Below are 23,929 nucleotides of genomic sequence, written 5' to 3' on the forward strand. Positions count from 1 at the left end.
GTAGTTTCTGGTGCAGGCATGCTTGCAGAGTGATGGAGGGATAATGGCAACAGGACCCTTGGGCTATTTTTATGTCCCACAGACCTAAAGTTTAGACACAGTGTTGGTGAAAGTTTTCAAATTCATGTGCCAAAACTGTAACTTCAAGCTATCTGTGAGTCTGTCTTTCCCTCCCCTCTCCCATTACCCCAGAGAGAGGAGGGAGGAAATGCTCCCTTTGGGCTGCTAGACAGAGGGGTAGGGCATGCAAAAAATGTCCTCAGGCCCTGAGAAGAGGGGGAACAGAGCAGCTCCTCCCCACTGCCTGGCTGGGCAAGCATGCCAATAGTTCACCAATGCTGGTCTAGACCTTTAAAGTTTACAAGGACTCTAACTGTCATCTGGTGATGGGATCACAGACCTAGAGCTGGAAAAAGGCTATCTAATCCAATCTCTTATTACACAGATGAAGAAACTGAGGCTCAAGGAGGCTAAGTGACTTGCTTAAGATCAAAAGATAAAAAGCATGAGAAGATTTGAACCCAGGTCCTCTGACTCAAAATTCATTATCCCCCCCCACCCGACTGCCATTTTCTCATTTTATAAATTAGCAGAATGAAGCCCAGAGACTCAGACAGAAATTTGTATTAGTCTTAATTGCTGCTAACTAGCCATATGACTTTAGGAAAGTCCCTTACCTTCTATAATCCTACTTCTTTGTATGTCATTTAACCCTGATTGCCTTAGTTACCTCATTTGTCAAATGAGCTGGTCTAGGAAATGGTGAACCACTCCAATATCTTGGCCAAGAAAACCCCAAACAGGTTCTCAAAGAGTCAGACACAACTGTAATGACTGAACAAAAATTCAGTATAGTAGGAAGAGCCTTGGACTTGAAGGCAGGAGATGAATGAGTTCAAATTCTGTCTCTCAGCATTTATTGGCTATGTCACCATGAGCAAGTCATCTATCCTTTCTGTTTATCTGCAAAATTGGAATAATATCTATAGTTCTGACTTCATAGAGTTGTTGTATGGATCAAATGAGAATGTAAATCTCATTGCAAATCTCAAGAAGCTATTGTAATATGAGTTACTGCCACTCTAACCTGAGGATAGGAATACCTACCTACTAGGTTTGCTATTAGTTACTACAATGCCTGGACATACAGTAGCCCTTCAGGACTTTTCCCATTCATTTCTTTCCATTGGATTAGTTAATTAATCAGGAAAACTTGGGTTCAAATGTCCCATCTTTACCACATCCTGGCTACAAGACCCTGAACAAGTCACCCAACTTCTCTGTTTATAGGCAACTCTTAAGACTAAATTACAAAGCAGGTTCCATTCTGCATTGGTAAAGGGAGATTCCTCAGTAGAAGTTCTTTAAGTCAATGAAATTTTAAACAAATAACTTACATTTTTCTATTACTTTAAGGTTTAATAACTATGTTGACAGTTCTTTCTTTAAGTAAATTTGCATTATGAAAATTCAACTTTATGTATTGAATTCAAAGAGAAATGTGCAAACCCCATACCTATGGTGACTTTACTGGTCAGGATCTTGCTCTCTCTGTCTCCTCTCCTGCACTTTAGCTTAGTATTCTATGTCCTCCCCACCCCTGCCAAAAAATCAACTTTAAAAAAATTCTCCTAAGTGAAAGCTGAAGAACTCAGGTGGAAAACAGGGCAGGAATGGGGGCTTATCTTGAGACCTCTGGTACTGAGAAAGGACACCCAGCCTTCAGCCCCCTTGTGTCTGTCTACTGTCGCTTCTGGGTCCCCCACCCCAATGTGTCCTTGAAGCCTGAGCTAACACCCTCCATCAAACCTTGTCAGGATCTCTTCCTGCCTCCTTCCCTCTCTTCCTTTTCCTAAATGTAGAGGTCTGCAGAATGCCTTGTAAAGCAAGAACTGTCTGTAAAAATAGCTGACATTTTTATAGTGTTTTAAGGATTTACAAACAGCTTGACATGCATGACCTCCTTTGAGGGTCACACCAAGCTATGAAGTAGATGCTCTTGTTTTTTCATTTTTCATATAATGGGACTGAGGATTAAAGAAATTAAACATCTTGACTGGGATGACAGAGCTAGTGAGTCTCTGAAATGAGGTATGAATCCAGTTTCAAGTCCAGCATTCTATCCCTGACACACAGTGTCTCAAAATGCTTTCCAGTGAACTAGGCAGGTATTATTCCCATTTTACAGATAACATAAATGAGGCTCACAGGGCCTGAGTATCTTGCCCACTGTCACATAGCCAAGATGGGGACTCAGTACTCCTAAATTCAAGTTCAGTACTTCTTCTACTATGTTTTACTGATATACTATATCCTAGGTTCTTTATAGCTGTAAAGCAAAATATGGACAAGGCCTATTATTTTGTAGCTAGTTGGTTCGGTAGACAGAGTACTAGCTTAGAGTCAGGAAACTCATCTTCTTGAGTTCAAATCTGGCCTCAGGCCCTTACTGGCTGTGTGACCCTGAGCAAGCAACATAACCTTGTTTGCCTCAGTTTCCTCATCTGTCAAATGAGCTGGAGAAGGAAATGGAAAACCACTCCAGTATCTTTGCCAAGAAAACCTCAAATGGAGTCATGAAGAGTCAGACACAACTAAACAACTACAATTGCAAAAATTAATAGAATGTAGTATGGCATCAAACCATGGCTTTCAGAGAGATGACTAGCTAATATTTTAGTTGACATAACCAATCAGAAACTCCCTGTAAATACATGTGAAGGCTTTTGTGCCCTGCTTTGGGATATGAGAGTTTGACAGCCTATAGTAAAGTCAAGATAGGAATTCTGGTGGACAGAGAGTGTCAGAGCCCTTAAATCTGACTGATGGAGTTCTAGGACTCATGACTTTTAGAGAAGTCAGAGAGTCTATGGAATGGCTCAGAAGGTGATGAATATCAACTCTGCCTGCATCTGCCTTGGTAATTTTTTTAAAACCCTTATCTTTCACCTTAGAATCAATACTGAGTAGTTAGGAGGTGCCTGAGACCAGATTTGAACCCAGAATCTCTCATCTCTAGGCCTGACTATCAATCTACTAAGCTACCTAGATGCTCTGGGTAATAGTCTTTATTCCTTATACTTTTCCCATGTTTTCCACATTTAGGACCTCAGGTACCTCCCAGCCAACAAAGACATCACAGGGAAACACAACACGGGAATGGAGACAAAGAGGGAAAACTACCCGGGGCTCCAGACCCACAGTGCCACATTGCTCTGCTTATAAAAAGATCTTACCTTGATAATCTGTTTCCTAAACTGTGAAATGGCTATAATGCCATGTGTTCCTATGGGGCAACTGCCTAGAAGCTCTGTGTTCTGAGAGGTCTGAGTACTTGGGTTGGCCAACAGCCTTGAGCTGATGGGCCTGAGGATATGACTTATACATTTTTATTAGTTCCTCAACTGTACCCTCTGACTGGCAGCAAATGACTGTGGGAATCTCAATCTATAGAAGCAGTGGCCCTGAACAAAGTGATAACATAGTCTATATATCTAACCTTGGCATACAAAAATGTTATTTCAGGCTAAAATGATGCATGTGATGGACTATCATTCCCATTGTCCCAAAGACAATGCAGCCCATTCTTTGCTGCTATCTGTCTAGGACCATGGCCTGGAACACTCCCTTTCTCCACTCCCCACCCTTACCCCTCACTCCTTTGATGCCAGCTGCCCCTCTGCCTCCATGTCTGTTCATGGTTCTTATACTTTCACACCAGGTCAGGAATAAGGTGCCATCTTGAATGTACAACTCACATTCTACTGAAGACTCAGCCAAGTGATAGGATATCCCTGCAGATATGAGGGTAAAGAATCCCATTTCGGATGCTCAGATTCTGGGTTGAAACTTTTCTCTATATGAGGCTAGTGCAGTGCAAGGCTGGCAAGCAGGGTCATTAGGAATTCTGGAACCAGAGCAAGAAGTAGAAATTTGGAGAATTTGTCAAATAGATAAAGTTTATGTTTCTCACTCTCCTACATGCCACATTTGGCACCCTCCCCTTTTCCCTTTTGCATCTCTTACCCCCCTTCTTGATTATTATCTCTTATTTTACAAAAGAAACTGAGGCACAGAAAAGTAAAATTATCAGCCCAGATTCACATTGCTAGTATCTTGGGTAGGGCTTGAACTCTGGTCTTCGTGGCTCCCTGTCCAGGACTTTATACTCCTGTACCACCTAGCTGTCTCTGGATTCTGGTCTGTCATTCCTTGGTGTTGGACTCTTGATTAAGGTACTTCTTTCTGGGGCATGTTTTTTTTTTTCATTGTAAAATGAGGAATTGTGCTATATGATCTCTATATAGTATCAAGAGCAAGAAATTTGGCATCAGAAGGCCTGATTGCAAGTCCTGGCTTCAGCAAATACTATTTGGCCCTAGGAGTCACTTTCCTTTCTGAGCCTCAGTTTCCTCATCTCATAATAGAAATAATTTTTATAAATTTATAAATATAATATGTAGAAGCTTATATATAATATTTATATATTTATAAATACAACCTATCTCATAAGAGTATTATGAAGATCAAATATAATGAAATAGGCAATAATAATAACTGACATTTATATATTGTTTTAGCTCTAGGTATCATCCTCTTTAAGCCTCCCAACAACCTGGTGAGCTAGGTACCAAAGATGTTATTCCCATTTTATAGGTGAAGAAATAGCTTTTGAGACATTAAACAGCGTTATCTTTTTTTAAATCCTCTCACTATTTTTTGATGTTGTTCAGTCATTTTTCAGTCATGTCTTACTCTTTTTGATCCTATTTGTGATTTTCTTGGCAGAGATACTAGAGTAGTTTGCCATTTCCTTCTCCAGCTCATTTTACAGATGAAAAAACTGAGACAAACAGGTTAAATGATTTGACCAGGGTGACACAGCTAGTAAGATTCTGAGACAGATTTTAACTAAAAAAGATGAGTCTTCCCAACTTGGGGCCCTGGGATCTATCCACGACAGCATCTGGTTGTCCCAATTACTATTTATTTGTTTTTATTCATAGTATATCCCTCTGAAAAAAGTCAACTCCTTGAGGGCAGGGACTGTTTCCATTTTGTCTGTCTCACTAGTGCCAAGGACAGCACCTGACACACATAGATGCTTAATCAGTGCATACTTATTGACTGATTTTCTCATAGTCACATAGCAAATAAGTGTCTCAGGCAGAATATGAACCTGTTTTCCTGCCTCAAAGTCTAGATCCCTATCCCTGTACTAGTTTCCTTCTCATAAAGTATAAAGGGTGTAAATGGGACTTCTCCCTGTCATCTGTCTATAACATTCTATTAGACCATGTGTTCTCACGGAGGCCTTGTGCTCTTCTCTATCCTTCTGATCAGAACTTCCAGGTCCAGAGTCCTCTTCCCTCAATTCCTGCCCTCTGCTAGGGGGCTGAAACTCATCTGATAAAAGGAATTAATCTGTAGACATTGATGGCTGATAATGGCTTCCAGAGTGACCCAGTCCCAGATAACACATTTGCATTTTAATAGGGGTCCTTCATGCCTGAAAGCAGAGACTAATCATAGACTTTTTTTGACATCTCTGGAAGATGGTTGGGTAGAAACGGCAGATGGAGAATCCTTGAAGCAGGAGCCCTTCTTTTATGCAATTCAAATTCTCCTATATGGAATTGGCAATCCTGCCTGTGCCTAGTCAGATCGGGTCCAGGGTTTTGAGCTCCCCTTTAGCTTCTTTGAGGGGAGTTTTAAGGTTAAAGTCCAGATTCCATGTCAAGCCTGCTCTGGTGAAATCTTGGAAGGACAAATGGAAAATGGTGAGCTTTCTTCAAGCCCGTCAATGATTAGCCCTTTGAGTGTGTGGGTAGCCGTGTCATGTACCATAAGGAGACAAGCAAATAAGGAATTAACTGGAATAGCAAGATACTGTCTGTTGATGGGGGAAGTAGCCCGTGACCAGGTGGGTCTTTTTCCTTCTAGAAGGTCTCACATTTCACCTGCTTTGTGTTCTGCAGGGAAACTAGTTAATTACTAGGCATCTGCTTGGCACTGCGACTTAGTTGAGTTAGAGACTTGAATTCTTCTGTGTAGCTGAGGAGATCAAATTGTAAGCAATGGGGAATGAGGGCTATGTGCTTTGGTAACCAAGGAAAGAGAAGGTCTAAGTTAGCAGGTCAAGGGGGAGCAAAGGGCAAGCCGGAACAAAGGCACTAAATTGTGGCACCGTAAGGAGCAATTAAGGATAACTCTTCCTTGGCTGCCACCGCTGCTGAGTCACAGCTTTTCTGGCCCTGCCCCTCTCAACCAATTCAACAAGTCCCAACACTTGGCTAGACTCTGACAGACAGCTTCTCCAGGCCTAGTTTAACCAGCAAGACATCTATTGGTTCCTTGAGAGATTTAACGAGATTAGCCAGTTATTGGAGTTTTTAACCAGAAAGTTTGCAAAGACAAACATCGGCTATATTTTCAGGATGTCCCCCATTTCTAAGATTCCCCCACAATCAGGCCTGTCTCTCCTTAGCCCACTCTCCTCTGCTCTGCATGCATGCCTTGGGTAAATCTCTTCAAGTATTAGAGGTAAGAGGTAGACTCCAGAAGAATCTTGAAAAAATAATAGCAAGAAGTTTGGAGTAATGAAAAAGGGATTAAGGTCAGAGGGAGAAATAGGAAGTGAATGGGAGCTAAAGCAATTTCCTTCCCCTCCATCACTGGCCTTTCATAGGACCCTAGATCAGTCAATGTTCCCCAACCTTTACCTCTGTGTCTCTGGAGGAGGGGGAGTCTAAAATTCTCAGCCAATTTTCCTAGGCTGTGGGAGCCTGAACTCAGTGGTGGTAAAGAACTCTCCACTATTTGAGAGCTGGTTTTGAGATAAACTCTGCACCTGCCAGCCATCTCCATCAATAAACTCCTGTTTTTCCAACTGTATACTGTATCCCTTAGGCATGGAAAGAAATCTTTTCCACACTTCTTGGTTTCCAGGGTCCTCCCAAGGGCAGCCTGCAAAGACTTCAATGTGTCAAAAACCAGAAAGGAGCTACAGTTGCTGTGGAAGGGAGGAGGAACAGAGTGTGGGGAGTGGAGGTGATGGAAGGAGGAAAAGAAGCTGCCTCCTTCCCATTCAAGCCAAGGACTTGTTCTTTTCCGTGTACGGTCCTGTAACCCAAGCAGGGTCTGGAAGTCTCTGTGAAATGCAACACGTTCTAAGAAATTCCATGGAAAGAATGACATCATGGCCAGCCCCTACAGTGCCCCCCCTCCTCTTTTTTTTCCAGTGGGAGTGAGAAATAAATAGACTGACACATTTTCCAGTCAGGGAGTGATTCTAGGGAGAACGTTTACCTTGGCACAGGCCTCCAGGTGTAGTGATGAGAAACCTTATCTGCCCTGACTGAGTAAACAAGAAGCATTCATTCTTCTAGTTGTCTCAGTCACTGAACAGGTTAACACCAGGAGGGCAGCTGACAATAGTGGACTGTGCATTGGCAGAAGGCAAAATAAATCTGGGTTAGTGCCTACTGGGGGATGGATCATTGTCACCTGCATATGATCGAATTTGGCTGACCAAGATTGTGGCTGGCAAAGCCTTTTGACAAATCCAAGTTTAAAACAAAAACAAAACAAAACAAAAACCAGTGAAACCTTAGAGTCTCGAATGGGAAGACACGAACATACTTCAAGGTTTGGTGGGAACTGTGTTCTAACTGATGTGGATATTCCCTCTAAGTCAGGGGTTTTTAATCTTTCTTTTGTCATAGACCTCCTTGTTCATCTGGGGAAGACTACGAACCTTTTTAAAATCATCTTTTTAAAGCAAAAAATAAAATACATAGGATTATAAAGGAAACTAAATTATACTAAATAGAGGTATCCCTCTGCCAGGTCTCTCTCTCATATCTCATTTCTATCTATCCAACTATTTGTCTATCATTATCTATATAGCCATCCATCTATCTATCATGTCTCTCTATAATTTCTATCCAATTCTTGGTCTATTATCTTGTTTATCTACCTATCCAAATCTATCATCTTTATCATTTTATTAACTATCCATCCCTCTAACTCTATCACATCTCCAACATTACTATCAAACTATTTGTTTATTATGTACCCATTTATGTATCCATCTATATCTCCCTAACATACCTTTATCATCTCTATCCCAACTACTTGTCTATTAACTGTCTATTAACCATTTACCTATCCATCTATCCATCCATCCACCTATCTATCTGCCCATCCATCTATCCATCCACCCATCTGTCTGTCTGCCTTTTTGTGTCTATCTTTAGAGTTTATGTAGCCCAAGTTAAGAACCCTTGCTCTATGCCCATCCCTTCTCATCTTGCATTATTCTTGTCCATGCTTTTTCTTTAAGCCCTCCAAACAAGAGCCGCTATTACTTTGGACACCTTTCTCTGGTTCTTTAATATGTAGAGCTAGTTTTTCTGGGGCTGTTTTGTTATTGTCTTCATATCCCTGGTGCCTACAGAGACAACATTCAGGGAAATAGTGTAGGGGTCAGGAACATTTGAATTCAAGCCCTGAATTTAACGTAGTGTGTACTGGCTCTGTGTCTGTGAATGGGTCATGTAGCCTCTCAGTGACCCATGTGACTTGACTAGAAATGTGATGAAGAGCAGTAGAAAGAGCAGGAGATGTGGAATCAGAAGAACTGGGTTGAAAATCTGAGTCTGCTACTTGACCCTCATGTGATGTTGGATAAGTCTCACTTAACCTTTTGGACTCACTTTCCTTTATAAAATTGGGAAGTGGAGTAGATTACTCTTAAGGTTTCCCTAACTCTAAATCTATGATCCTAAGGAAACTAGATCTAGAGACAGAAGGGCTCATAGGCCATATTATCCAAACCTTCTCATTTTTAAAAATGAGGAAACTGAGACCCAGAGAGGCTACATGACTTACCTAAGGTTATATAGGGAATAAACATGTAGGGAGGGATTTGAATCCAGGTCATTAGATTCCAGAATCAATGTTTTTCCCTCTGTACAAGGCTGATGGATTGGTGAACTCCACTGTCATTGGTTCTTAAGATGGGAAATTCTCAATGTTAAAGAAATCCTAGGTTCAGACAGAGAGAAAACCCCCCAGCTTTAGCATAGTGTCAAGTATGTTGAACGTAGGAGGTGTCTAATGAATGCTTACTGGATTGAATTGAATTTCATATACTTCTTGGTTCCTACCTGACTTCTGAGAGTATCTTGTCAAGACCTCCAAACTCCATACATAAAGAAAGCTAGATGGACTGATGTCAACATAGAAAAGAACTTATTTTAGAAAATTTGGGGGTGTTAATACAAATAATTTATATTAACTAGTTTCACTATCATTCCTCCCAATAATTTGGGTTGATTTGATTCCACACTGGAAGGGAAAAGTATTGATAGGCCAAGAGTCCTTTACTTTTTCTATGTCATGAACTCTTTTGGTATCCTGGGAAAGCCTATAGATCCCTTCCCAAAATAATCTTTTTGAGTAATTGAAGGAAATGCTAAATTTCATTTAAAGATTATTGAAAATAAAGATGTTGTTTTCTCCTATTCAACTTCATAGATTTCTTTGAAAACTATGCTTGGATCTCTTGATGGATGGAATTCATGAATCCCAGATTGGTATAGACCAAGACAGTTTTTGTTTCTATTGCCATTTGTTTAAAAAAAAGTTCCTCCAGATCATTAGTAATGCCAAACAAGAGCCTTTGGAACTCCATTAAATGAATCTACAAGCTTGCTTTTGAGATCCACTCTCTTTTAATGTATCAGGTTAAAATGAATGTCTCTGGAGTGCTTCTCAGTGCTGCAGGGAAAAGGCAATTCTGCCTAGCGGGAAGAATCAGTTCAGACCCATCTAAAATCAGACCATGTCTATCTTGTGATCCTGGAGTAGTTTGGAATGTGTCCTTGCAAAGCCAACCTCCAAGAAGCAACTTTCAGGCATAGTGCATGCCTTTTAGGATCATGGGCAAAGAAACCAGTCCTCTGGCTCTCTGCTAAGGCTTTCCTGGCTATGCAGGAAATACTGAAAAATTCAGAGAACATGGGGACCCCTACACCATCAACTCACCTGATTAGAAAGTTGGATCCCATTGGCAGACCTGGCCCCAGATGGCTACTTAACCAGTGTGGCTATACCACACAATAATAATAATAATAGATATTTACATAGCATTTTAGAGGGGGAAAGTACTTTGACTATATCTTGTCTGTCTTGGGTCTCACAAGAACCCTTTGAGGTCGATATAGAAGGTATTATCATTTCTGTTTTATAGATTAGGAAGCAAAAACTCAGAGTGGGTTAAGAGACTTACCTATGGTCACACTGATATTTGAACCCAGGTTTTTCTGGTTCTAGGTTTGGTCCCATATACTTTATATCAGGCTAAATCTCTGAGAATCAAAGCACCCCAGATTTAGAAGATATCTCAGAGGTCATCTAGTCCAAACTGAAAGGGAAGAATGGTCATAGTGTAAAACAATAATGTTGCACAATGGTTAGAGCATTGGTCCTGTAGTCAGGAAGACCTGAGTTCAGACACTTACTGTGTGGTCCTGGGCAAATCACTTAAAGAGGAAAATAAAAACACTTAGTTGTGAAGATCAGATGAAATGGTGTTTGTGAAGCACTTTACAAATATTAAGTGCTAGCTTTTGTTATCATTAACATAGCTAATAAGTGAATATGTTAATAAACATTCCCATCTAAGCTTCTGCTGGAAGATATCTAGCAACAGGGAACCCACTAGTTTTCAAGGTAGTCCATCTCCCTTTGGGGAATTCTAAATGTTAGAAAGTTTTTCCACCCTTACTTCAAGCTGCCTTTCTTCAACTTATTTACCCCTTTGGAGAGGGCAAGGAAGCAAGGTTATAGCCAATGGAACCTTGATGACTCTGGGTAGGACACAGTAGCAGCACCATGTCTGCTGTCATGGTGTGCCAATACAAAAATCTTGGGGCAACCTTACACCTAAGAGGTCAAAGTTTAGAATGACCACAGAGTGGGGTGACAGACCATCTTGACCTGTGCACGGTGTGATAAGGATTCTTACAGGAATGGTAGATTTTTCCATCACACGCCCCAGTGAGGGCACACCTGCAGATACACAAGACTGTCACTGTCAGTGGCAGGAGCAGCAATACACAGTTCACCAGGGCAACCATTCACACCTGTTCCCCTGAAGTCAAAGGGAGTTGGCAAATGTGAGAAACATAAATAACACCAACCATGGGTGCTAAAAAAACAATGTGAATTGTGAGGGGAAGGATGCACTTCAGCTTCTTGGATTAAGGCCAATATTGTTTCCCTAGCCCCTTCCCCAACCAGGCAAAAGGTAGGGAGCAGGAGTGGGGGGCAAGGGGGTTCTCAACTTGGCCCTCCCTGTGAGATTCCACTGGTGTGTAAAAATATGTCTCTGTGTGGACAAGTGGTGTCCAAAGGGCAATCAATGAATCTTGTGACTTGCAGGCACTTGAAACAAATCTATTTCTCAATTCAATTGCTGAAGGAATAACTTTAATAGCCTGAAGAAAATGATATGGTCCAGGTAGACAAGAGAGTGGAACAGGAAGGTGCTATCACTACACCTTTGTCTATACTGTCTAATTATTCATTCCTGACCTGAGCTACATAGCTACATAGACCATTGCCAGAAATGTTGCCAGGGATATAAGAGATTCAGATAACATTTTTTTTTAACTTTACAAAGATATTTCATTTTACTAATTATGTGTAAAAACAAATTTCTACCTAAGTTTCTCAAAGTTATGTGATCCAGATTATCTCCTTTCCCTCTCCCAGAGCAGGCAAGTAATTTGATCTGGGTTATACATGTATTAACATACAAAACATAGTTTCATATTGTTCATTTTTGCAAGAGAATAATCATATATAAACAAAACCCCAAAATAAAAACCCATGTAAAATGAAAAATCATATACTTTGATCTACATTCTGACTCCAACAGTTTCTTCTCCAAGGTGGACACATATTCTTTGTCATGAGGCCCTCAGAATTGTCCTGGATCTTTGTACTATTGAGAGTAGCTGAGTCTATCACAGTTGATCATTCTACCATATTGCTGTTACTATTTTTAATGTTCTTCTGGTTTTGCTTATTTCACTCTGCATCAGTTCACGTAGGTCTTCCCAGTTCTTTCTGAGATCATTGTATTCATCATTTCTTACAGCATAATAGTATTACATCACCAGCATATACCACAATTTGTTTAGTCATTCTCCAATTGATTGACATTCCTTCAATTTCCAATTCTTTGCCACACAAAAAGAGCAGCTATAATATTTTTGTATAAGTAGATTCTTTCCTCTCATTTTTTTATCTATTTGGGATACAGACCTAGTTAGTGGTATTTCTGGTCAAAGGGTATGTATTGGTTTATTGCCCTTTGGAAATAGTTACAGATTGCCCTCCAGAATGCATAGATCAATTCACAACCCCACCAACAATGCATTAGTGTCCCAATTTTTCCATATCACCTCTAATAGTTATCACCTTTCTTTACTGTCATAATGGGCAATTAGACATTTCCAAAGAGTGTTAAACCAGTCTGGGTTGCTGGAAATGAGAGTTCACTTGTAATCATACTTATTTACCTTTTTATAGAGAGCCTTGACTTGATTTTCTCTGAATCAAGGAGGGATTATTTTCTCTACTATGTTTTTCTGCTAACAAGCAATAGAAGCAATTCTACCATTTGAGTTTTGGCTGGTTTTCTTTCTGGTTCATCCACATTGCAGCCCTAATGATGTCACCATTTAACATAATACCCTGTCAGTCAACAAATTTAATTTTGGAAAGGAGTTTAGAGATCATCTAGGACAACTCCCTCACTTAATAGGTGAGGCTAGTAAGGTTCCAAATCATAAGGTGATTAACCCAAGGCCACCCAGGTAATTAAAAGTAAAGTTGGGGTTCAAGTCCATGTTTTTGTATTCTATATTCGGTATGCTCTCCCTGCTCTATCCCACTGTTCCTTTTCCAAAAGCAAGTCATATCCCCATTTTACAGGTGGATTAGGGGAACTACTGAGGAAGGAAATGATGTTGATTATTTTATATGGTGACCAACAGAGAAAATCCAGGGAATTTCCTATTTGACTTTACTGATTCTTTTCTTCAGGAAAAAAAAAAAGAAGTTAGCTAGAGCCTTCTGGCTCTAGATATAAAGGAAGTAAGATATTCAAGGAGGCTTATGTCTGTAATTTTTTAAAATGTAGAATAGATTCTTTAAGAATAACTCATTTATATAATGCTTTAAGGTTTATGAATTGCTTTAAAAATATTATCTTATTCTTTGCTCACAATAGCCCTGAGAGGTAGGTGCTATTATTATTCCCATTTTGTAGATGAGGAAACTGAGACAATCAGAGGTTAAGTGACTTGTCCAGGGTCATTTAGCTAATAAATATCTGAGACCACATAAAGTGAAAAAGTTGGGGCTTGATGAATGTCTAGCTCTAAAGTCACAGAATCATGGATTCTAGGAAGCCCACACCCCTCATTTTACAAATGAGGAATCAAAAGCTTAGATATGTTCTTTTCTTTTTTTTAAACTCATACTTTCTGTCTTAGTAATAAATCTAAGCTGGAAAGGCAAAGTCTAGGCAATTGGGGTTAAATGACTAGCCTAGGGTCACACAGTTGGAAAGTATCTGAGGTCAGATTTGGGTTCAAATCCCAGGTCCTCTGGACTCCAGGTTTGCCGCTCTATACACTGTACCACCTAGCTGCCACACTTGAATTTGTTCTTTAAGCAGAATTTGAACCCAGAACTTCCCAGCTTTAACTCCAGTTCAAGGTCCAATACACTCTAATGTTTCTTTATGACTGTGAAAAACAGTAATGACTAATACATGAGCCAGAGAGTTCCTTGGCAAACCACCAAATCTCACCGTTTTGCCAAATAGTCAAGCAGGGTCGTGGGACATGCCTCCATAAATTGCATTTTCATTTGATTGTATGATTAATATAAATAAATAAAAATAATATTTTTGAAGGATAGGTAACTTAGTTCAGTTCAATTAAGTAAGCATATATTGGGTACCTCCTTTGTGCCAGGCACTGTGCCAGGTCCTGGGGATTCAAAGACAAAATTTTGCAAATAACCCACGTCCTTAAGGAGCTAATATTCTCCTCGTAACCTCATGGACAAAACTCAAGGTTTGCCTGAAGGAAATGCAGACTGTGGTTACTTACCATCTTTGCCTTTTCATTTTTCCTAAAGTGTGGAGCTGACCAGAGGGACTGGGAAGAGAGAACAAGAAAATCAGGACACAAACCCAAAAAGACAGAAGGAAGGTTCATATCAAATCCAGGACTGGTCCAGAGCTCAGTTCTCAGTGATAGCTCCTTCTCACCTCCAGCACCCCCAGAATCAGGGTAGAGTTCAGAGAAAGTGAGCCTGCCTCATCCCTGTTTCCTTGGCATCAAGAAGCAAAACCCCCAAAAGCTCTGTGCAGACCCCAGAATTGGGCAGAGCTCTGTTCATTAGATTTTTAAAATCTGCCGATGATCCTGGCTCTTCCCTGTAGGGTTTGCTTCCCTGACACACTTGACCTTTTTCTCTTTTAGCGCTTTTCACCAGTTTTCATCCAGTCTCTCAAATGACTTCTGGGGTTTCATAGCTCTCCTTTCTCAGTGATGTCAACACATTCTTTGTAGAGGTTGCTGATGCTCACCTGAGCTGCTCTGCACCAGACCATGGGTTGGGGCCCCTGTTGCAGAGTTGGGGTGGGGGGAATCATCTAGGACTTATAGTTCTGTTCCTTCCAGACAGAAATAATGGATACGAGTACCTTTCCTTCCTTCTGCCATCATTCCATGTGACTGGCTCCCCGAAATCCCTTCAGGAAATCCAGTCTAGAATACAAGACTCCATTCAGCTTCTGTGTCTAAAGGGATCATATAGAAGGGGATTGGACAGATGGAGAAAAGCACTTTGCTTATAAAATTTAGAATCAGGGGATCTCCAGAGATCTCAGAAGGCAAACTCCTCCCAAGACAAGCGACTTTGAAAAGAAAAACTTCTCTGGGTTAGAGATTTCTAATTTGTAAGGTTTCTTCTGGCCCTAAATCTTATACTTTTACAGACAAGTCTTCTTTAAAGTGGACTTTTGTTTTCTATGACTTTGGTCAAGTCCTTTAACCTCCTGGGGGGGGTCAGTTTCCTGATCTGTAAAAAGTGTCGATCATCTCTGAGGTTCCTTTCAAATCGTAGACAATGATCTTATGCCTGTCCTGTAATATTTTTATTTCTGTCCGACTTTTTTACAGTAGTATTCAGAATATCCCACTGGGCATTCATCTGTGTAGTAAGCTTTAAAGGTTCCTTTGCCCCCAGTGCCTCCTCCACCAACCCAAAGTCTGGGGGAATTCTATCATTGGTAATGGATTCCTTTGGTTTAAAGCACCTCCAAGCCTCTACCTTGAAAATGCAAATGTAGGGGCAGCTAAGTGATTCCGTGTGGATAGAGAGACAGAGAAAGTCCTGGGTTCAGGTCTGGTCTCATGTGTGTGACCCTGGGTAAGTCACTTAACCCCAGTTGCCTAGCCCTTGCCACGTTTGACTTTGGAATGGACACTTAGTATTGATTTTAAGACAAAAGATAAAGTTTTTAAAAATCGTAATGCAAATAGACATTCAAGGAACTTTATATCTAGTTTAAATTTATTTATTAGTTTGTAATTCTTTCTAGATAATCTGTCAGCACGCATTTATGAAGTGCTCACTATTTACCAAGCACTGTCATAAATATTGGGGATCCGAGGATAGGCAAAAACATGGTCCCTGCCCTCAGGGGGCCTCTGTGCTCATGGGAAGGAGAAAGCATTCAAAGGATTATCTATATGCAAAATATATACAGTGTAATGAGAGGCACTAGCAGTGGGGTGATGGGGGGAGAGTAAAGAATGAAGAAGGGACCCAGAAAGGCTTTTGGTGGAGTAAGATTGGATTAAGAAGCCAGGAGATTGAGATGAAGGGGGAAAGGCTCTGGGCATCCATGGAGGGCCTGGATCCCAAGGATTTTGTTGCAGAAAATGGAGGAAGGATTCAGGGCCACAAAAAAACACGGGCCCCTGATATAAAGAGCAGCATGGAGAGGGCACTTAGGCTTAGAATAATAAATTCTTTGAGGTCAGGAAATGGTTTTGTTTTTGTCTATCTCCCCACTGCCTAGCACAGAGCTGTACACACACAGGAAAGCCTGTAGAAAGATGGATAATAATTGTGATGGATGCCATTTCTATAGTGTGTTAAGGTTTATAAAGTATTTTATATGGAGTCTTATGTGATTCTTATATGACCCTGTGAGAAAGGTATCAATTGCATTACTATCCCCATTTTTCAGATAAGGAAAGAGAGCCTCAGAGATGTTAAGTAGCTTTTCCGTGGCTACCCCGTCATTAAGAGTCAGTCTAGATGTTCTTGGCTCCAAGTCTAGCCATCTCTCTGTTGTGTACCTAGAAAGCAGGCAGCTTGGCGGCACCATAGTTCACAGCATGCCATGCTGGCAGTCAGGAAGATCCAAGTTCAAATTTGACCTCAGATGCTTACTAGTTATGTGGCCCTGGGCAAGTCACTTAACCTCCCTTAATCTCAGTTTCCTCATCTGTCAAGTGAGCTGGAGAAGGAAATGGCAAACCATTCCAGTATCTTTGCCCCAAAAAGCTCCCCAAAGGGGAGTGGGATTGGCCTGAACAATGACTGAACAACAAACTAGAAAGATACGCATCAGGATATGCAAAGGGGACCCAAGAATCCTAGAGATTTAGAGGCACAAAACATCAGCGATTGTTTAGTTAAGCCTTATTTATACATGAGGACACTAAGATTCAGGGAGGAGAAGACCCTTGTCCTAGATCACAGGTCTAGTGGCTTCTGGAGCTAGAATTAGGACCCAGAACCCCAGCCTCCTGATGATGTTTGTTATGGTGCATCCTACTGAAAGAAGTCTCAGTAGTAACTCATCATCTAAGACCAAGTGGACCTTGAAGACTGGCTTAAGGGGCAAGAGGACTAGATTGGGAGTCTGAGGACATGGGTTTTACTCTAGCCTCTACTCGCCTCTATCATCTTGGCCAAGTCACCTAACATTTCTGGGCCTCAGTTTTCCTCCTTTGTATGAGGAAGGGGTTCCAAGGTCTCTTCCAGATCTAACTCTACAATCCTACCTAACCACTATGCCTAGGACTATCCAAAAAAAAAAAAAAAGAAATACTGATAATAACTTCATATAACCTGGAAGGCAGTTAACCATTAGACAATAACCTGAATTATTCTAGCACTTGTTAATAATGCTAATTAGTTTCTTGTAAATTCTCTGAAGGATCCGCTTCTGCAATGGATGCACGCAGACTCCAGAAGTCTTGCTTTGGCATTGATTCCTATTTACAAATGTGTTTTTACTTTTAGCACATAGGCAGCAGAGTAAAATAAATGCCTTCAGGAGCCCCAAAATGTAGTGTGGTATAATATGGACCTGGCTATCAGATCCTGAGACCAGGTACCGATGTGGGTGTGAAAATACACTGGAGATGAAAGTGAGCCTCTGATAGCTAGGGTTACCAAGCTGGCAGAAGTGTGCAGGTGGAATCAGTCCCTGATGCATAACTTACTGCTTAATGCCTTAGAGGCACAGCAGGTGTGAAATCAGCTAGCTGGGAGACAGCTGCCCTCACACAGAGCTACCCAGCATCCTGCATACTTGAAAAGAAAACCAAAAGTGCTTTGGCTGCTCAAGAGAAACTTGTGTAAGTGTCTTCCTATTTTTATAACTGGCTGGGAGGGTAGAGCTTGGCTAGTCAGGATTGTGAGTAAAGAGAATGAAAGCTTGGGGATGTAGAGATCTGTGTGGATTGATCAGTATTCTGAAGCCTCTCTCATACTAATCCAGGAAAAAAGGGAACAGCTTGCTGGCTCCCACTTTACAGAGCATCTGTATATATAATATGAATCTAGAGGCTATGTAATTCTCTTTCTGTCAACATGTGTGTATGTTTGAGAGAGAGAGAGGGAAAGAGAGAGAGACAGAGAGAGAGAGACAGAGAGAGAGAGAGAGAGAGAGAGAGAGAGACAGATAGACAGACAGACAGAGAGAGAGAGAGAGAGAGAGAGAGAGAGAGAGAGAGAGAGAGAGAGAGAGAGAGAGAGAGAGAGAGAGAGAGAGAGAGAGATTCCAGAATGTGTATAGTTCCATAATTGGACATAAGAGTTTTGGACAGTTTCCAGTTATGTGTTTTACTTTCAGTCCTAGATCTGAAAGATCTCATCGAGGTCCCTGCTTATAAATCTCCTTTAGGTTCAAAGGCCTCTAAATAGGAATAAAAGAAAGAAAAAATACAGGGACCAAATAGCTTCAAAGTTAAACTATAGGGACCAAATAGCTTCAAAATTGATGGAGGCAAGTAGTTACACACTCAAAGATTTCCCTCCTCCTCTTGTGGAAAGGAAGGGATCCAGGAAACATATCTCTGAGCTGGCAGGAAGAGTGAGAAAATACAATTCTCAGTTCCTTTCAGCAAATGTTTATTAGGTGCACCTACTGTGTGTTAGGCCCTATACAACCTACTGGATCAAAGCCAGGTCTTAACTAGGCATCTGAACTCTCTCTCCACCCAATTGTTTTTTCCATCTACCATAGCCACCTCCCCCAAATGGTAAATAAGGAACTCAAGAGAAACACGAGGGAGGTTTGTTTGTTTCAGAATGAATTGAGAACTGAGCTTGATGAGATAATCTTTGTTTTCTTTTCCTGCTACCCCCCACCTTTTCGATTATTAAATGACTTTCACACAGAAAATTGGCTTGAAAACATCTCCCTCTCCCACACATCACTTAAAAAAAAACTGCAATTGATTCAGATATTTTAAGAAGCTCACAGGTTCCCAACTTCATGAATGTGTTTGCTTACTCCTGCTGGACTGGCTCTGTTGGGCATCAGAATATCCAGTCCTTGCCAATAGAATTATCACTCTTATGTTGAGTTTATTGCTTGGTTGTAAAAATCAACCAGGGTCCTTGCCAGGAGACACCATATGAAACAATGAGTTGTAACTATAAGATCATAGAGCTAAGAGTGAGAAGGGATCTCAGAGACCACTCTAATTTTTATATAGGAAAATGAGATCCAGGGAGGTAAAGTAAGTACTTAGAGTTGCAGTGAGTATCAGAGACACAATCTAAATAATAATGATAGCTACATTTATAAAAGCATTTTAAGGTTTGCAAAGCACTTTACAAATATCATCTCATTTTACTTAACCTCACAAGAACCCTGAGAGACATGTACTATTATTATTATCCTCGTTTTATAGATGAAAAGATTAAGACAGAGAAGGTTAATTGACTTTTTCAGAGTCACAAAGTTAGATGCGTATGACACCTGATTTGGAATTGAATTTTCCTGATTTTGGGTCCTGTGCTCCATTTACTACCTACCATTTACAGCCTCAGGTCTTCTGACTTCAAATCAATTTATTTTTTAATGAAGAGTTTATTTTTTATTGGGGGGAATAAAACATATACACAGAAAATTAAATATAAAATATGTACAAGTAATTTCTGAAGGATTTTCTACCTGGAAGAGGTAGAATAGCAATTTGGGAGACATCTTTTTTTGTATGTCTTTATTTTTTTCTGATATTTGTTATTCCATCTGCATTTTGCCTGCTTTTTTCCATTTGTTTTTCTTAAATTTCTTGATATTTTTTCAATTAACAAAAATCTATTTTCACTCCCTCTCCCACTGAAAAGGAAAAAAGAAAAATTCTAACAAATATATATATATATAAACAAATAAAACATATTTCCACATTGATCATGTCCAAAAAAGTACCCTGAGTCATCCATAACCTGTCAGGAGGTGGGTAGAATTGTACATCATTGGTTCTAGGTAATTTGTTGGTCACATTTATCAGAATTCTTATGTCTTTCAAAGTTGTTGATCTTTAGAAATGCTTTTATTATATAATTTGTCATCCTGGTTCTGCTCACTTCACTCTGCATCAGTTCAAAGAATTCATTTAGGAAGAATCATAGAGGAAAAGATCATCCAAACCCATGATTTTTTTTGGTTAATTGTTATTTTTTTAAGGCAGGAGGCAACCAGGAAATAGATACTTTTTTGATATGAGCAGGGACCTACTATCCCTTGATTTTACCACTGAAAATTTGCTTTTCTATGAGAATATTTAAGCTCTTTATTTGATATGCAGGTTTTCCATTAGGGAGGATAGCTAAGTAGCACAGTGGATAGAGCACCAGATGTAGAGTCTTAAGTTCAAGTCCAGCCTCAGATACATACTAGCTGTTTGACCCTGGGCAAGTCATTTAACTTTTTACCTCAATTTCCTCACCTGTCAAATGAGCTGGAGAAAGAAATGGCAAATCACTGTTCCCCCCCCCCCCCCAACTATAACCTTCAATTTTAGAATCAAGAAGAGAGGTAAAGGCTAGGCAATTGGGGTATAATGACTTGCCCAGGGTCACAGAGCTAGAAAGTGCCTGAAGCCACATTTGAAGCCAGGTCCTCTCTATTCACTGTGCTGTATCTTTGCCAAGGAAAACTCAAATGGGGACACAAAGAGTTGGACATGACTAAACAACAAGAATTTCTGTTAGAGAAGAGAGGGAGAGAAGACAGGAGAAACAATGGGCTAGGAATATATGCGTTTTTCTACATCAAGTAAGTGTTGATGGGATAGCAATCATCTCCCTTGGGTGTGGCATAATCTAAATGATACTGCTGACCAGTCATGTGACCTTGTGCATTAAATAACTTGACCATTTAGAGGCTTTGCTTATTTATTTCCCATGGTTGATATGAGGATCAAATAAGGTAATGTATTCAAAAGTGTTTTGTAAACTGAAAAACTCTATAGGAAGCTCATCCTAATGATGCTATTGATTGACAGAGGTCTAGTCAGGACTTTGTATATAACTTCTGCTACTCAGTGCTTGGATAATGTGGGAGTGATTAACCTCCCTACTTGGAGGTATTCCCCCTCCTTTGAAGAAAGAGTGATCTCTGGCAAAGTGTCAGAAAGACTGAATACAGAGCTCTATGCTAGATGGTAAAAAAAAAAACAAACTATGAACCTAATAAGGTGGACAGATAATAAGAAATGTTATAAAAGTGTTTAAATAACAAGGGAGATGACCTCAGGACATTCCTTGTTACATTGGGATTGGTAGAGATATTGGATTGGCAAAATGGTTTGCCATTTCTTTCTCCAATTCATTTGACAGAAGAGAAAACGGAGGCAGAAAAAGGTAAAGTGACTTACCCTAGGTCAAACAGTAAATGTCTGAGGCTGGATTTGAACTCCAGATTCCAGATTTGGCATTCTTCCCACTAAGCCACCTAGTTGCTTGTCCCTTACTTTAAAATTCTTTAAACCTGGCCCTTCTCCACATACATTCCTATTTCTGCTAATATCAACTCATTATGGAGGGTTGAAATCTCAGATTCTTCTTTGGTTCGTCCCTTTGACTCTGCTGCCCTTTTTTCAATCCAGTTATTTCTTCTTTCACAATATTGCTTAAAACCCTTTCTCTACTCATCCAGCTGCTGCCTTCCTAGTTTAAGCTATCTTATTTGGCTTATTGTAATAGTTACTTAACTAAAGTAGTAAACTTCTACTCTGTCCCTCCTCTTATTAATTGTCTTCTAATTGCTCATACAATCTAATTCCCAGGTATGATCATGTCACAGCCCCAGTGACTGTATATTTCCAAGTTGGGATAAAATGCAACTTTATATACTACAAATACAAAATACACATTTCTCAGTCTGGCATTTAACACCTTCTTTAGTCTAATTCTAGTTTACATTTCTAGCCTTAATTCATTCTCATCCCTCTGTTTCAGCCAAACTAGACTACTAGTTATTCACAGATCTCATAATACATTCTCCAGTTTCCTTGAATTTAAGACTACACCACAGGCCTTCAGAAATAGGCTAGGATCCCATTCTTAGCTGTTAACATTTTCTTCCTGCAAAGTATAGTTCACATATCACTTTTTCCATGAAGCCTTCCTTCATTCTCCAGCTGAAAGTATCCTGTCTTTCTTCAAATTATTTTAGAGTTCATTGGATTCCTCCTTTGAATTAATTTATCATGCACTAACTTGTAATATTATTGGGGGTATACACTCACATCCTCCCTATTAAAATATAAATTCCTGGAGGGCAAGGACTGGTTTGTTTTTTCATCTGTGTGGCTATTTAGTTGTTTTCAGTCATGTTCAACTCTTTGAAACTCCCTTTTTTTGGGGGGGGGTTTCTTGGTTTGCTGTTTCCTTCTCCAGATCATTTTCCAGATGAGGAAACTGAGGCAAACAGGGTTAAGTGACTTCCCCTGAGATCTGATTTGAATGCAGATCTTCCTGACTCCAAGCCAAGTGCTCTATTTTCTTGGCCACCTAGCTGAATCTATGACGTCCTCAATAAATAGCACAGTGCCTTATACAAAGTAAGTGCCTAATAAAAGTTTATGGAACTGAATTGAATTCTTAAGATGAAAGATCTGAGACAATACCGTTGCATCATGGAGAAATCACCATCAGATCCCAACACTTTTCTTATAGGGAAAATCTGGTTGCAATGGACATCAATTAAGGGAACAGGGGAAAATTTCAGGACTTTTGATCCTCACCCTTGGAAAGCCACTGGCCATATAAATCCTCAATATACTTTCCTCCTTAGCACAGAGAACTCCCTAACCTTAACAAAAACACGAATCTAATTTTTCTCCAAAGTTATGAAAGTTCAAAAAGTCAGATGACAGAGAAGAAGCTCCGTGTGACTTTTGTAATGCAAAAGTGGTGGGGCATTCTTTTCCTCCAGGAAGGCTTTCTGAGTCTGTGATTTCTATATCTGGGAGGAAAAAGGAGAAAGAAGCTGGTTATTGCTAGGCCCTCTTTAACCTCAGTCTTCAGAACTTGCTCTCTTCCTCTAAACACTCCATTATCCTCTGCCAGGAGATTCTTGCTCCCCTCCTTGGTAAAAATCATAAATCACAGACTTTTTTAGTTTGCATTCTCATTTAGCTGAATAGATTACAACATCCCTCACCCCAGCCAGCAACTATGGGCAGTTCCCCAACCCCCCACCTCCCCATCCCTTAAAAAAAGACTAAACAATTTCCCTTTGTTTGCGGTTACCTTGACACTATGCGTAGCACGTTAGTAACCCGTCCACAGAAACGTTGCCCCTTACCAAGCTACTATCTCCATGCACTTCCATGGGGAACTTTTTTTTTCATCTCTCTCTCTTCCCACTTTGAAGCCACTGATTTTTAGATGAGTGGATGAACTGGAAATAAGGAGAGATAGATGGTAATCTTTTCATTATTGTTTAATACAAAGAAGAGAAGAAGAGTTTGTACACAGATTCCTGGCTTATACAGCACATTCCTCAACCTTCGTTTTACCCTGTTTGCCTAAGGTATGCAGACGTTTGTGTTTTATGTACGCTCACTGCCTTTCATAGAGCTCTGGCTGACTTGAAAACAGGTGTGTCTTTCCCCTTCATTCTATTACCTTCACCCAGACCTTGGTGGGTGTGAGATGTGTAATTATCTCCATTCCTTTCTTTCTTTCACGTGGAACCACTGGGATAATGAAAGCAAAAAAGCATCCTTCACAAGGATCCTTCTCATCCACTTCAACCCAGGGCCCCAGGCTCTCAGACTGGTTGCTGGGGGAGGGGAGAAGGGGGGGTGTGTGCCCGGGGACAGTGACCAAACAAACAGACCGGTGTCCCAAACTGAGGAGAGAGATCAACAGCGATGGTCCATTCTTTGTTTCTCCGGTCTAAAACTAGACTTCCTCCGAGCTAGGTCTGGGAGCTAGGGTTTTGGGGTGATGTGTACCCCCCTCCCCCTGCCTGCCTCCCTCCCCCACTCTTTGCCGAGGAGTGTTTGTATGT

The 23,929-nt window shown here is 40.4% G+C and overlaps 1 protein-coding gene and 1 long non-coding RNA gene across 3 annotated transcripts in view; one reads left to right on the forward strand and one right to left on the reverse strand.

The window, feature by feature from the left end:
• LBH (LBH regulator of WNT signaling pathway) overlaps positions 1-23,929 on the forward strand; it is a 78,462-nt gene that overhangs the window by 24,845 nt on the left and 29,688 nt on the right. Inside the window, exon 1 of one of the 2 annotated variants that reach the window (XM_056813224.1) lies at positions 23,290-23,446. The exons of the other annotated variant lie outside the window; for it this stretch is intronic. The gene's annotated coding sequence lies outside the window, so the exon portion shown is untranslated. Of the gene's footprint in view, positions 1-23,289; positions 23,447-23,929 lie in introns of those variants that run through there. 2 annotated transcript variants of the gene reach the window in all.
• On the reverse strand, positions 19,491-23,904 carry LOC130456504 (uncharacterized). Its single transcript, XR_008915482.1, has 3 exons — positions 23,542-23,904; positions 23,164-23,314; positions 19,491-22,876 (listed from the first exon to the last, which is right to left on the reverse strand). It is a non-coding gene; the product is annotated as an uncharacterized LOC130456504 (long non-coding RNA).

The sequence above is a fragment of the Monodelphis domestica genome, chromosome 1 (genome assembly GCF_027887165.1).
Source record: "Monodelphis domestica isolate mMonDom1 chromosome 1, mMonDom1.pri, whole genome shotgun sequence".
Taxonomy (NCBI): Eukaryota; Metazoa; Chordata; class Mammalia; order Didelphimorphia; family Didelphidae; genus Monodelphis; species Monodelphis domestica.